The 13,176-nt window shown below is 38.7% G+C and overlaps 1 protein-coding gene across 11 annotated transcripts in view; it reads left to right on the plus strand.

Annotated features, from left to right (window-relative positions):
* Positions 1-13,176, plus strand: part of RGS6 (regulator of G protein signaling 6) — a 542,298-nt gene that overhangs the window by 25,507 nt on the left and 503,615 nt on the right. The window lies entirely within an intron of this gene.

Genomic DNA, 13,176 nt, shown 5'->3' on the forward strand with positions numbered 1-13,176 from the left:
GGGAAGAGTCTGGATGTAGCCAGATTTTAGAACGTTGAATCATAGGCAATTTAATCATGAAAAAATTTGTGCTAGGAGTTGTAAAATTAATATCTCTTTGGGATTATGAGTCTTGCCCCAGTGTGCCAGATGCATTATTATGAAGGCAGATTCAAGGTTCTGGTGGGGGAGGGGGGATTGGTATTTCTGTCTCTGTGAGAAAGGTAAGGAGGACACTAATCTAGCGGGGAAAATAACCCTCAGAATTGAGTGAGACTGAGCAAAGGGATTAAAGAGTAAAAATGACTTGGAAACTGAATGAATATAGAATTAGAAGGGGAATAGAGAATCAAAGATGACTGCGTTTTGACCTTGGGTATAGAAAGACATTAATGCCATTAATTCAAATAGGGATAGGAGGGAACTATGGCACATAAGTTTTATTTGTGCACATGTTGAATTTGAGGGAATAACTGCTTCTTATTAATACACCTTTTTAAGTCTTGCATATGTGTGAAAATTTAACCTAACTATATTACATATTAATAAGGAAAATGAGTTAATGTTCATTCGTTTCACTAAATATTTGAGTTGTCTGCTGGGTTCTGTGTATTCTGCAAGACTGTGTTTGATCTCTGCTAATCACATGGGCAAGGTTGAACTAGATATTTCTGGATGATCAATATGGTAAATTTGTCTCTTTCCTTATAGAGAACTCAAACTAATCTTGCTTTGAGTATCAAATTTCTTAATCCTTTGCTTTGTAAGAGAATGCTTAGATAACCCTTCTCTAACAGAGATGCCTATTAAGTTGTAGTAAAGAAAAAAGAGATTAACAGGGCTAACCAATTAGTGAAGCATACAGAATAGAAAGATGTTTATTCATCATTACCTTCTTAACCCACCCCATGCTGGGAAACCCTAATGCCAAGCTCATAGAAATGTGAGCTTTGGAATCACACCTAGGTTAAAATTATTGCAACTCTACTACTTCCTAGTGGTGTGACCTTGAGTTCTGTGAGCTTCAGTTTCTTCATTTTAAAAAGAAGAAAAAAAGGTGGGAGGAAGGATAGTACCTTGTGGGGCCATTATGAAGATGCATTTAGATAAAGTAAATGAGGCATTTGATATCTTACTTTGCATGGTTGTGGTCCATAGTGAATGCTCCTTTTCTTTTATCTTTAGGTCTTATAAAGACAGTGTCATTTGGAGGGGAAATAAATTACAAAATGTATAAATGTTGGTGCTATTAATAAGTTGACTAAAGTATGTTTATACAGTGAGTTGCTTTTTTAAGACACAGGAAAACAATACAATTTTTTAAAATTTAAATTCAGTTATTTTTATGTTGTTCAGGAGATTATAAACCAATGGGTTATTAAAGGTTGGTAGGAAATGTAAAGGTCATGCAACCCAAACACATTTCTACTAGAATGTTTGGTATTATGTTGAAAGGAAAACTTCCTTCAGGTTTGTGGGAACTTGATTTTTACTTTTTAGGTGGTAGGAGGGGACTCTTTTTTGGTTTAATTTAGATACAAAGTTGTCGATTGTGGTAGTTCTTCAGAGATATGACTACTAGCCATTTGGTTTCTATATTGGAAATATATCTTGCTTACTTATGACAAATTTGTGTGTGGGGTATGCATGTGTTCATGTTATTTGCTATATTAGTTAATTGCTATAAAAGGGATATTGCATCTGTTCGATCTATTAGAAACAAGGCATTGCTTAGTATGGGTCTAGGACCTGGAATCATTTAAACCTAGTTCATTTGACTAAATCCTGGTTGCGTTTCAACCATGGGTTATTTACTTAGTTCTCTATTCGCAGTGCTGTGGACCAGCCATTGGCTACAACCAATACAACCAATATTGCAGGACACTATCCTCAAGGTGTCAGTAAAGATTAAACCTTGAAACCAAGGTCAATTCAAAACATTTGCTATGGAAGTCCTCTTCTGTAATGGTTTCTTCAAGGTTGTAAACTCTAAAACCAAACCTTTTTTTAGAGGTCTACAACAGAAACTTACATTAAAAATTATGCAAATAGTGCTTTCCTTTTTGTTTTCTTTCTCTTGTTTGTTGTTTCTTACTCATGTCAGATGTTTTTAGTGTGAAGTTTTTGCTTGGACTGTGTTGTGTTGATTCAGATGCTGACATTTAAAAAGCCAAATCTAGAGAAATGGAGCTTTCGGGTAAACTTCCGAGTAATAAGTGGGATGATTATGTCCATGATGTTGTTGCGACTTTTAAATGCCATTTAGGATGGTCACCTTCTGACATATGAGTAATGATGGGTGGGTTTCTTAAGCCTACATTCTCAGAATCCTTTTCATTTTCTTTTCATGTTTTCTGTGTCATTAACTGTGAGAAGTTGTACTTTCCCAAGGCATGATTTATTTATTGAGTGGAACAGACTTTCTAATTTAGTTTTTCATCCTTCACATTCACATTTTGGATTGGAGGTGTATGTGAAAAATGTATTGGTCACATTAAAAATCTATTTAAGAGAAAACCTTAATTATTCATTAAGTCACCCAGACCCTGTTAACCTTTTTTATATTCTTGGATCTGAAAAATCCTGGGTCATTGAATTGCCCAATGTAGGGATGATATTTGAACCTGGCTGAACATCAGATCACTTAGGGGTGTTTTAGAAAAATATTGATCCTCAAAGGATCCCCCTCACCAAGATATTTTTGTTTCATAGGTCTGAACTGGGTCCTGGGAATCTGAGTCTTATTTTATTTTTTATTTTAAAAAATTTTAAAAAAGATTTTATTTATTTGAGAGAGAGGGAGGGGGCATGAACAGGGAGGGGGGCGGGGCAGAGGGAGAGGGAGAAGCAGAGTCCCCACTGAGCAGGGAGCCTGACACTGGCCAATCCCAGGACCCTGAGATCGGGACCTGAGCTGAAGGCAGACACTTAGCCGACTGAGCCACCCAGGTGCTCCCTAGGAATCTGAGTTTTAAACTCTTCTCAGAAGAATCTGAGTTTGAAACACACTTACTTATCTTTTACAATATCCAGGTAGAGTACACATGGCAAAGTAATGGGAAAGTCGATGTTTTGAAGTGGGTTTTTGATTTTATAATTATTTATAAATCTCTCAGATGTAGAAGAACCAATCTCCTGTCATAGACTTACAAGTAAGGGATTTTAGTAACACCCTCATTTAGATGAGCAAACTGAAGGATGGAGAGAGTGTGTAATTTATATCAGGTTACTCAGCAGTTTCCCAGTGAAGCCATGATTGTGTCCAGGTAGCCTGACTCCCTGTTGGTGTCCCTTCCACCACCATGTTATCAACCACAGACTACCACTGCCACATTGTTGGGGCTCAACAGACTTTGGATGAATTAAATAAATGAAAATACTGTGCAGCAAATCTTTGCTTTTCATGGTTATTTTCAGAGATTTGACTTGGGTTAACTTTGAACACTTGTAAATGCTAAAACTTCCTTCTGCTTGCTGGTGCTCTTGTTTCTTGGGTAAAGATTTTCTAAAATGTTTACTTTCTTTTATAAACTCAGAATTCTTTTGAGTATAAGTAGGTTGCTTTCCGATTTTGTTTAGTTCTCTGAGTGGTGTTAATAATGTCTCTTGAGAAATTTCCAACTTGACTGGTAATTTGATTTGGTAGAACTCTGGGCAATTAGATGGTAGTTGGACAGAGAAAATTGTAGCTTAACTTAACTTGACCCAGACTTGGGTCATGAGGCAGTACAGTGTGATGGAAGATGCCAGGAAGGGAGCAGATTGCTCTGGATATCTGGCCCCAGCTCCCACGCTTACTGCTTTGGTTCTCTGGATCAACAACTTCATTTTCCTAGCTCTGTTTCTTATTTTGATTTCCTCCTCTCTCCTTTCTTTTCCTCCTTCCTTCCCAACTGCAAAATATTTCTTACACCGAAAGAATATATTCAGTGTCCACATAAAGTAGAAAGAAGCATGATAAAATGAACCCTGTGTACCTAGTAACCCATCAATGTAATAAATAAAATATTACTTTGGCTTCATTTCCTCTTCTGTAAAATGAGGGGATTGGACTAAATATTGTAAACATACTTTTCTGCAATGATTTACCAGTTTCATTCTGTAAGTTCATTTAGAAGTTAATAAACTTCCCTGATGTCAAAACTATGTTGTGAGACTGTAGACATAATTAAGGGTCTTTCAAACTTTTCCAGAAATATTTTAAACAGTCTTACATAACCTAAACTGGATTGAGATAAAACCTGATGTAGTTAGGCATCAAGAGAAAAATTGTACTTGTAATGATTTAACATTCAACAGTTAAAGTATTTTCTTGGTGGCGACCTGTTTCTTTGGCTCACTGGTAACATTTAAGACGTTTGTCCAGGTATTTTTTGGTGGTACTGGTTGTACCTTAGACAGATAGCAGGAACAGTGTTTAAATAGTAGCACTGGATACTGTCAGTAGTACATAGTGTTAGGGATGAATTTGAAGTCTTAGAGAAAGAAGAAAAAGCCAATGTTCTTGTATGTCATTGCTGGCTTCCTTCACTTGTTAGTTTCCAGTTATTTATTCCTTCTCTGCTGGAATTCAGGTCTTGCCTTTGTGTTGCCCTGATACTCCAAGGTCACTTTCCCTAATGTTCTAGGACCCTTGCAGTCCTGCATAGAAGTTGCTTTAGGCATATTTCCAAAAAGTAAATGTAGCACTATTTTAGTTACACAGGCGGTGGTATGCAGCAAGAAGGGGAAAAATCTAGCCTGGAAGAGGCAAGCCTGATGAACAAGCTGGGAACAGGACATTGTTTTGGAATTCATGGAAGGCAGTGGGAGTGGCCAGCACAACCGAGAGTCAGGGAATCTATAGATCCTGGTGACCAAGGCACAGTGAAGATTAGCAATGATTTAATCAGCAAATATGCATTAGTGTCATTTGCATGCCAGGTGCTAGGAATGCAAGATGAAGTCTGTGCCCTGACAAAACCTGTAGGCTAATGGGGCAGAGATGGGTAACTAGACAATTGCAAGAGGCAGTTGGTAGAGGTGAGCTGAGGAATGTGGAAGGAGGTAGAAAGGTCACGAATATCAAGAGAGAGGATGATGATGTCATAGAAGACACCAGAGGATTTGGCACCTGCCTTAATTCGTGAAAGATGAATAGGAATTAACATGGCAGAGAAGGGGGAAAATAAGTGTAGGAGGCAGAAGGACTACCACATGGAAAGGGACAGAGTTGCGATGTTATAAACTGAGTTCTGGGAACTTCAAGTGGCTGTTTTCTTGGAGCCACGTATATGTGATGGAGGTCGAGAAATAAAGTTGGCTGGGGAGATTAGGGATGGATCACGAAAGACCTTACATATTCTGCCAAAGATTTAGGACATCATATATCTTCCCTTTGTACCTGCACATCCACGTTCTACTGGAATGTGCTGCTCTCTGCCCCAGGAAGTAGACTCATCTGCAGGGCTCTTGGGATCTCTGGCTTTGAATCAAGTTTGGTCAGTAGAAGCCTGGGGAGAGATGGGAGGGAGGAAGAAGAGCAAAGCCAGGGCGTCCCTTGCCGTGGCTCCCTCTCTGTAGAGTCTTGCACTGCCCATGCCCCTCGACTGAAGATCATTGTTCTCTGGTCCTGATACCCTTTTCTTCTCTTCATCTTTTTTGGACATCAGGGTGGCTCCAGTTTGTATAGTCCTCTATTGCTGTATAACCAATTACCCCAAAATGTGATGGGGTTAATTGGCTTAAGCATAACATTGATTATGTCATAGGTTCCATGGGTCAGTAATCTTAGGTGGGTCCTCTGGGTCAGTGCCTCTCACAAAGACCACAATCAAGATGTTGGCTGGGATTGCAGTTTCATCTGAAGGCTCACCTGAGGAAAGGCCCACTCCAAGCTTACTCATGTGGCTGGATTCAGTTCCTCGAGTGCTGTGGGAGCGATGGCCTCAGTTCCTCACTAACTGTTGACTGGAGCCACTCTCAGTTTCTTGCCACATGTGTTTCTCCACAGGATAGCTCACAACAAGGCAGCTTGTTTTATCAGAGTGAGCAAGGCAGAAGAGGCAGAAAGGGGGGTGGTAGTGGGAGTTTCACTCGTTTATAATCTAATCTTGGACATAACATTCTGTATCCTTTCTGTTAGGAGCAGGTGACTAGGTCTACTGCTAGGTGAGGGGTTTACGCACAAGTCAGAGGTTCCTGAGTGTTCCTTGTGGTTCTCCTATCCTCTGCCACTTCTTTATACTTGGTCCTTTTTGAAATAAACCTTTCTTGAATTGTCTTGTATGTGCCATCTGTTTCCTGATGAGTCTGTGACTCATGCAGGTATTAACCCCAAAGCAAAGGAAAGACACTGAAACCTTGTTTTTCTTCATAAGGAAAGTCACCACGAAAGAACTTGAAGCCGGGAAGTCATATGGTCAGTATGGAGAAAACACTTGTGCAGAGAGGGTGTGAGAGAAATGGTAAGATTAGTGGGCAGAATGGTTTGGTGATTTTATAGGAATTCGGGTGAGGACAAAATGACGTCCATGTCAATGGCAGTGGTAACATAGATGAAAGGATGTGCTCGAGAGATGTTTAGGAGGTACAACCAACCGGGTTTGGTGACCAATAAAGTGGAGGGCAAATCTGAGGGCAAAGGAGTTATCTTTTCATCAGGTTACACCTGGGAAATGTCAGATCTCCTGGAACCAACAAAATTTTGAACCAAATAACTGTAGAGCTGCGTTGCCTGCCCTTCTCCTCCTTGTGTGCAGAGAAGTCAAGTGTCATGGAAGGAGTGTGTAACTGGGCCAGGGTGGCTCTGATTGATTGTGGCTGCACCACTAGATGACTTCAGGCTGTGCACACGTTGTTTCTGCTTCAAGGCTAGTTCCGCTATTTGTGAAGTGAGGGGTTAGCTAGGCTGGGTGATCGCGAAAGTACTTTCAGCTCTAACATGCCAGGGCTTTCATAATCTAAAATAAAGACACCCACATTTCCTTACCTATTTATTCTTTTTATAGCCTTCTTTGTTTTCTTTTAAAATTTTTTAAAAAAGTTAACCCAAGCGAAACTTTAAAAAGTCAGGTAAGTCAGTATGTTTCAAACAAATGCTTTTTGGTCTTGAACAGTTAGGGTTTCTTTTCTTTTCTTTTCTTTTCTTTTTTTTTTTTTAAAGATTTTATTTATTTATTTGACAGAGAGAGACACAGTGAGAGAGGGAACACAAGCAGGGGGAGTGGGAGAGGGAGAAGCAGGCTTCCCGCGGAGCAGGGAGCCAGATGCGGGGCTCGATCCCAGGACCCTGGGATCATGACCTGAGCCGAAGGCAGAGGCTTAACAACTGAGCCACCCAGGCGCCCCTCTTTTCTTTTTTCAAGGACTAACTTCAGAGAGTATTCTGGGTAACTAATTTAATTGTTCAATCTGCATTTTAAGGTTCCTTTCATTAAGTATTTTGAAAGTTTCTTATTGCCTTAGGAAAAAATTGTTCCGTTTTCCTTTCCCCCTAGGATTGGAATTGCCAGAGGAAAAGCTCCCCATCACATTATCTTGGTTGGCAGGAGACAGGAGTGTGGGCAAGTCCCCAACTAGTGGTATCAGTGTCCGCAGATGAAAGGGATGGTATTTTTAGTGTCGAGAATAGCTCAGTGTGGTTTAATATGATGTGTTACCACCAGTATAGCTTTCTAATTTGGAAAGCCTTTAGTGTGTTCAAGGCTTCATTTCATTTTTTCCCATCTCTCCCCCCCTCATTTCGTTTCAAAGAGTCTCAGATTTTACATTTTGGCAATTTATTACTCTCACTATTGACACTCCTTTGCAGTATTCCCGCACTATGGAGAACTTGAATGGCCATAGAGTGAAGTTCTCATTCTCAGGATTTTGAACAAGAAAAACTAAAAGCCTACAGATATCTGTGAAGGGAAAATAAATAAGGGTTTCAGTCGTTGTGGGATAGGAGCATTATTTTTTTAAAAAACATGATTGCCAATGGAAATCAAAACTGAAAATGGACAAGTCTTTTGATCCACATTCTCACTTCTAAAAATGTATTACAATAAGGGAATGGAAAAAAATATACAAAGATAGACATATAGATATAGACACACATTCACGCCAAAAGAATATTCATACCTCTGGTAAATAACACCAAAAGATATAAATCAATCAAATATTTGTTGAAAAGGAATTAAATAATCATGGGGGATAGGATTTATATTTGGAATGACCCCTCAGTTAGGTTACTGGGTCCCTGTTCTGGTAGACCTACTAATTGCCTTGAAAAGAAGATGGTTCTTGACATCCTGGCATATGGTCCAATTGAATATTCTTTACTTTAAAAACCCTACTGGACTTGGCCATTTTTGTAAAATTTTTGTTTTCTTTGCTAAATATAATGGTTGTGTAGATTTACTAAAAAATTATTGTTTTCATTTCTTTATTATTTTCTACATCTCTGTGCTTAATTCTAGGATCATTTTTCTTTTGTCTGGAGAACTACCATTAGTATTCTCTTCAGTGCAGACCTGCTGATGCAAGATTAAGGAAGATAATAGGGATTTATTGGCCACCCACTCTGTACTGGATACTGTGCTGGGTACTGCATATACACTGAATCATGTAATCACCAGAATGGCTTGTTAGCAATTGGTGGTCATTCTATATTATACGCAAGGGAACAGGATCAGAAGGAGTAAATGACTGGTATGAGACTTGAATCTGAGTTTGCATTATTCTAAAGTTTGTAATTTTTTTTAAAGAAATTAAATTACATAGAAAAAAACAAAAGAAATTTCAAAGTTGTTTGTAGTTAATTATAGGAAGGTTGGTGTTAACAAGGTGTGCTTACAGAGGAGGAAGGAATTTCAAGAGAAATGACTTGAATTGCATCTTTAAGAAAGGGGAGGATTTTGTTCTGTAGGAAAGGCCAAGAAATGATTCTAGGTGGTGGGAGTTGTGCAAGTAAAGGTGTGGTGATAAGAAAACATAGACGTACTTAGGAGGCAGTGTATTTTATTACACTAAATCTAGGAGGTGTGCCTGGTGTAATAATAGCCTTATTCTTCATATGGAGAACCCGAAGCAAGAAAACACTAAACATTTTTAGTTCTGAAACTCACCTCGTAAAATGTTGGTAATGCTGAGCTTTCTCCTGACTGATTTTCTTTCTTTCCTTTTAAAAATTCATTGTTTTCCATTTTAAAAGTAATAATTCATTTTCAAAAGAATATATGAACTATAGAAAAAAATATCTCACATATTCCTACCATGCGAATATGACCACAGTTAACATTTTGGTTTATTTCCTTCCAGCTTTTATTTTATATAAGTAGTGTATATATACATACATATATATATATATATATATATATATATAGTATTAGCACATATATAATATATCATATTCAGGGCTTTTTTTTCAAGGACTAACTTCAGAGTTATATATATATATATATATATATATATATATATATATATATATATAGTATTAGCACATATATAATATATCATATTCAGGGCTACCCTGAATAGCCAAAGTGATCTTGAAAAAGAAGAACAAAACTGGAGGTATCAAAGTCCCAGATTTCAAGAAACTATAAAGCTGTAGTAATCAAAACAGTATGGTAATGGCACCAAAACAGACACATAGATCAATAGAACAGAATGTAGAACCCAGAAATAAACCCACAATTATGTGGCCAATTAATCTATGACAAAGGAGGCAAGAATATACAATGGGAAAGACGGCCTGTTCAGTTAATGGTGCTGGGAAAATGGACAGCTACATGCAAAAGATGAAACTGGACCACTTTCTTCCACCATACACAAAAATAAACTCAAAGTAGATTACAGACCTAAATATGAGACCAGGAACCATAAAACTCCCAGAAGAAAACATAGGCAGTAATTTCTTTGACAGTTGTAGAAACATTTTTCTAGATATGTCTCCTCAGGCAAGGGAAACAAAGGTAAAATTAAATTATTGGGACTGTACCCAAATAAAAAGTTTTTGCACAATGAAGGAAACCATCAACAAAACAAAAGGCAACCGACTGAATCGAAGAAGATATTTGCAAAGGACATATTCGATAAGGGGTTGTTATCCAAAATATATGTAGAAGTCATACAACACAACAACCCCCGCCCAAATAGTCTGATTAAAAAATGGGCAGAGGGCCTGAATAGACATTTTCCAAAGATGTGCAGATGGCCAACAGACACATGAAAAGATGATTAACATCACTAATAATCAGGAGAATGCAAACTAAAACCACAATGAGGTATCACTTTACACCTGACAGAATGGCTAGACTCATAACCAAGAAATAACAAGTGTTGACAAGGATGTGGAGAAAAAGGAACCCTTGTGTGATATTGGTAGGAGTGCAAATTCATGCAGCCACTGTGGAAAACAGTATGGAGGTTCCTCAAAAAAATTAAAAATAGAATTACCATATGATCCAGTAATTCCTCTACTGGGTATTTACCCAAAGAAAATGAAGACACTAGTTTGAAAAGATATATGCACCACTGTGTTTATTGTAGCATTATTTACAACAGCCAAGATAGGGAAGCAATCCAAGTGTCCATCCATGGATGAATGGATAAAGAAGGTGCAGTGTATACATATGATAGAATATTTTTCAGCCATAAAAAAGAATAAAATCTTGCTATTTGCAATAACATGGATGGACCTAGAGGGTATAACGCTAAGGAAAAAGGTCAAATACCATGTGATTTCACTCATATGTAGAATTTAAGAAACAAAACAAACAAAAAAGAGACAGACAAAACAGACTCAAATATAGAGAACAAACTGGTGGTTATCAGAGGGGAGGCAAGGGGATGGGTAAAATAGATAAAGGGGGTTAAGACTACACTTATTGAGCACTGAGAAGTGTATAGAATTGTTGAATAACTATACTGTATGCCTGAAACTAATATGATACATGTTAATTATACTTCAATTTAAAAATTAAAAATTAAATATATATTAGCCTAGTGGGTAATAATAGTGTATATACTGTTTTATGTTTTCCTGCCATATCCTAAGCATTAATCTGTGCCACAATCATCATAATCATAAATTTTGAAGATTGTATTATATTCTGAGTAGATAATATGCTGTAATTTAGTTATTCAGTTCCTTTTATTACTAGCAAAATTTAGAATTTCTAGGTCAGAGAGCATGACCTATGTCATGACTCCTGATACATATTGTTTTCCAGAAGGTCAGTATTAGTTTCTGCATGTACCGGCTGGCCTTCCCTGGGTTGCTGTCAATGTTCATTGAACTTAAGAAAGAGGGTGAGAGGGGCGCCTGGGTGGCTCAGTCAGTTAAGCGTCTGCCTTCAGCTCAGGTCAGGATCCCAGGGTCCTGGGATGGAGCCCCGTGTTGGGCTCCCTGCTCAGTGGGGAGTCTGCTTCTTCCTCTCCCTCTGCCCTTCCCCCCCAACTCATGCTTGAGTGCACTCTCTTTCTAATGAATAAATTTTAAAAAAAGGAAGAGGGTGAGGGGATCTCTAATAATTAGGACTAGAGTATTCTTTCCTCTCTACCTCGAAACCAGATCCCCATCATAATGTCTGACTGGCTTTGCAGCACCACCCTTATCTGGAGAGCCTCACCGCCTGGGTCTTGAGAAATTTTCAACTTGGAACTTTTCCAAGCCTTTTGCTATTTTATCCTCTATTTGTTTTTCTTAAGCAACTAACTAAATAAGAATAACATTTCAACCTCTTTCCACTCCCCGCCCCCTGCATTTTTCCTGCCCGCACCACCTCTGCCTCCAGTTTAACCATGGGGTTTCTTCTTATATTTTAAAGCTAAATACAAAAGCACAGTTCTGAGATACAGCCAAGTTCTGCAGCCAAGTTTGAAGAATAAAACTTTAAAACAGCTCTTCTGTCACACACTTGGGAGGGGAGGCAGGCTTTGCTATAAATAAGGCACATTCCATTTCTATCTCGTCCTTTGCAGCCCTCGTGGATAATGCTTTTTGTATATGACTGCAGTGTTCTCTTGGTGCCCACTCACCCTTTCAACCTTCCCTTTTACATCGCATTTTATTTCAGTGTTCAGTAGTTCTGGAGTTCAGGGACCCTGCTTGAGAGAGGAGTAGAAGTTTCCTTTCATTCTTCAGGGTTAAGTGTACTGAGATAAAGTGGCTGACTTGTAAGAAACTACATTTTATCTGGGACATTTTTAGCAGCTGCTGTATTAGTTCCCTATGGCTGTTGTAACAAATTACCATAAAATTAGGGGCTTAAAACAAAACAGATTTATTCTCCACGGTCCCGGAGGTCAGAAGTCTAAAATGATTTGGCAGGGCTGTATTCCTTCTGGAGGCTCTAGGGGAAAACCCATTTCCTTCCTTTTCCTAGAAGCTGCCCACATTTCTCAACTCATGACCCTGCATCCGTCTGACCTCCTTCGGCCATCGTGTCTCCCTCTCTAACTCTGCCCCTCTTGCATCCCTCTTATAGGAACCCGTGATCACATGGAGCCCACCCAGATAATCCAGGGTAACCTCCCCATCTCAAAATCCTTAACTTACTCGCACTTGCAAAGTCCTTTTTGTTGTGTGAGGCAGCGTATTCACAGGTTTTGGGAGTTAGGATGCAGACATCTTGAGGGGGAGGAGGGTATTATTCTGGCTATTACACTATCTTAGGGATGGAAAAATAATTTTAGAATTTTATCTGTTTTTCATAGCTACAGAGAGGATGTGCTGAAGGCTTGGTTTTCCTTTCAGTGTTTGGGATGGTAGATATATGGCAACCTAAATTAAGTCTAGGATATCCATTTGTATTTGCTAATGTCCCTTTGAAGACAGGAAAGAAGAGCCTTTCAGTGACTGACAGCAAGGATGGGGGTGGGTATCTTAGTTAAAGACCTTCCTTCCCTCCTTACTGGGTCCTTATCTTAGGCTCTTGTAGGGCATTGAGGGCAAATGACCAAGCAGATGCTTTTTTCTTTTTTTTTTAAGTAGGCTTCACATCCAGCATGGAGCCCAACGTGGGGCTTGAACTCACGACTGTGAGATCAAGAATGGAGCCGAGATCACAAGTCAGACGCTTAACTGACTGAGTCATCCAGGTGTCCCCCATGTAGATGCATTCTAAATAAATGAAAGAAAACCTCCTTTACTATAGTCTCCTCTAGTGTGGCTTTCCTATGGGACTGTTCATCTCTAGTTATTTTATATTTTAGAATATTTAAAAACTG

The sequence above is a fragment of the Halichoerus grypus genome, chromosome 8, assembly GCF_964656455.1.
Source record: "Halichoerus grypus chromosome 8, mHalGry1.hap1.1, whole genome shotgun sequence".
NCBI classification, from domain to species: Eukaryota; Metazoa; Chordata; class Mammalia; order Carnivora; family Phocidae; genus Halichoerus; species Halichoerus grypus.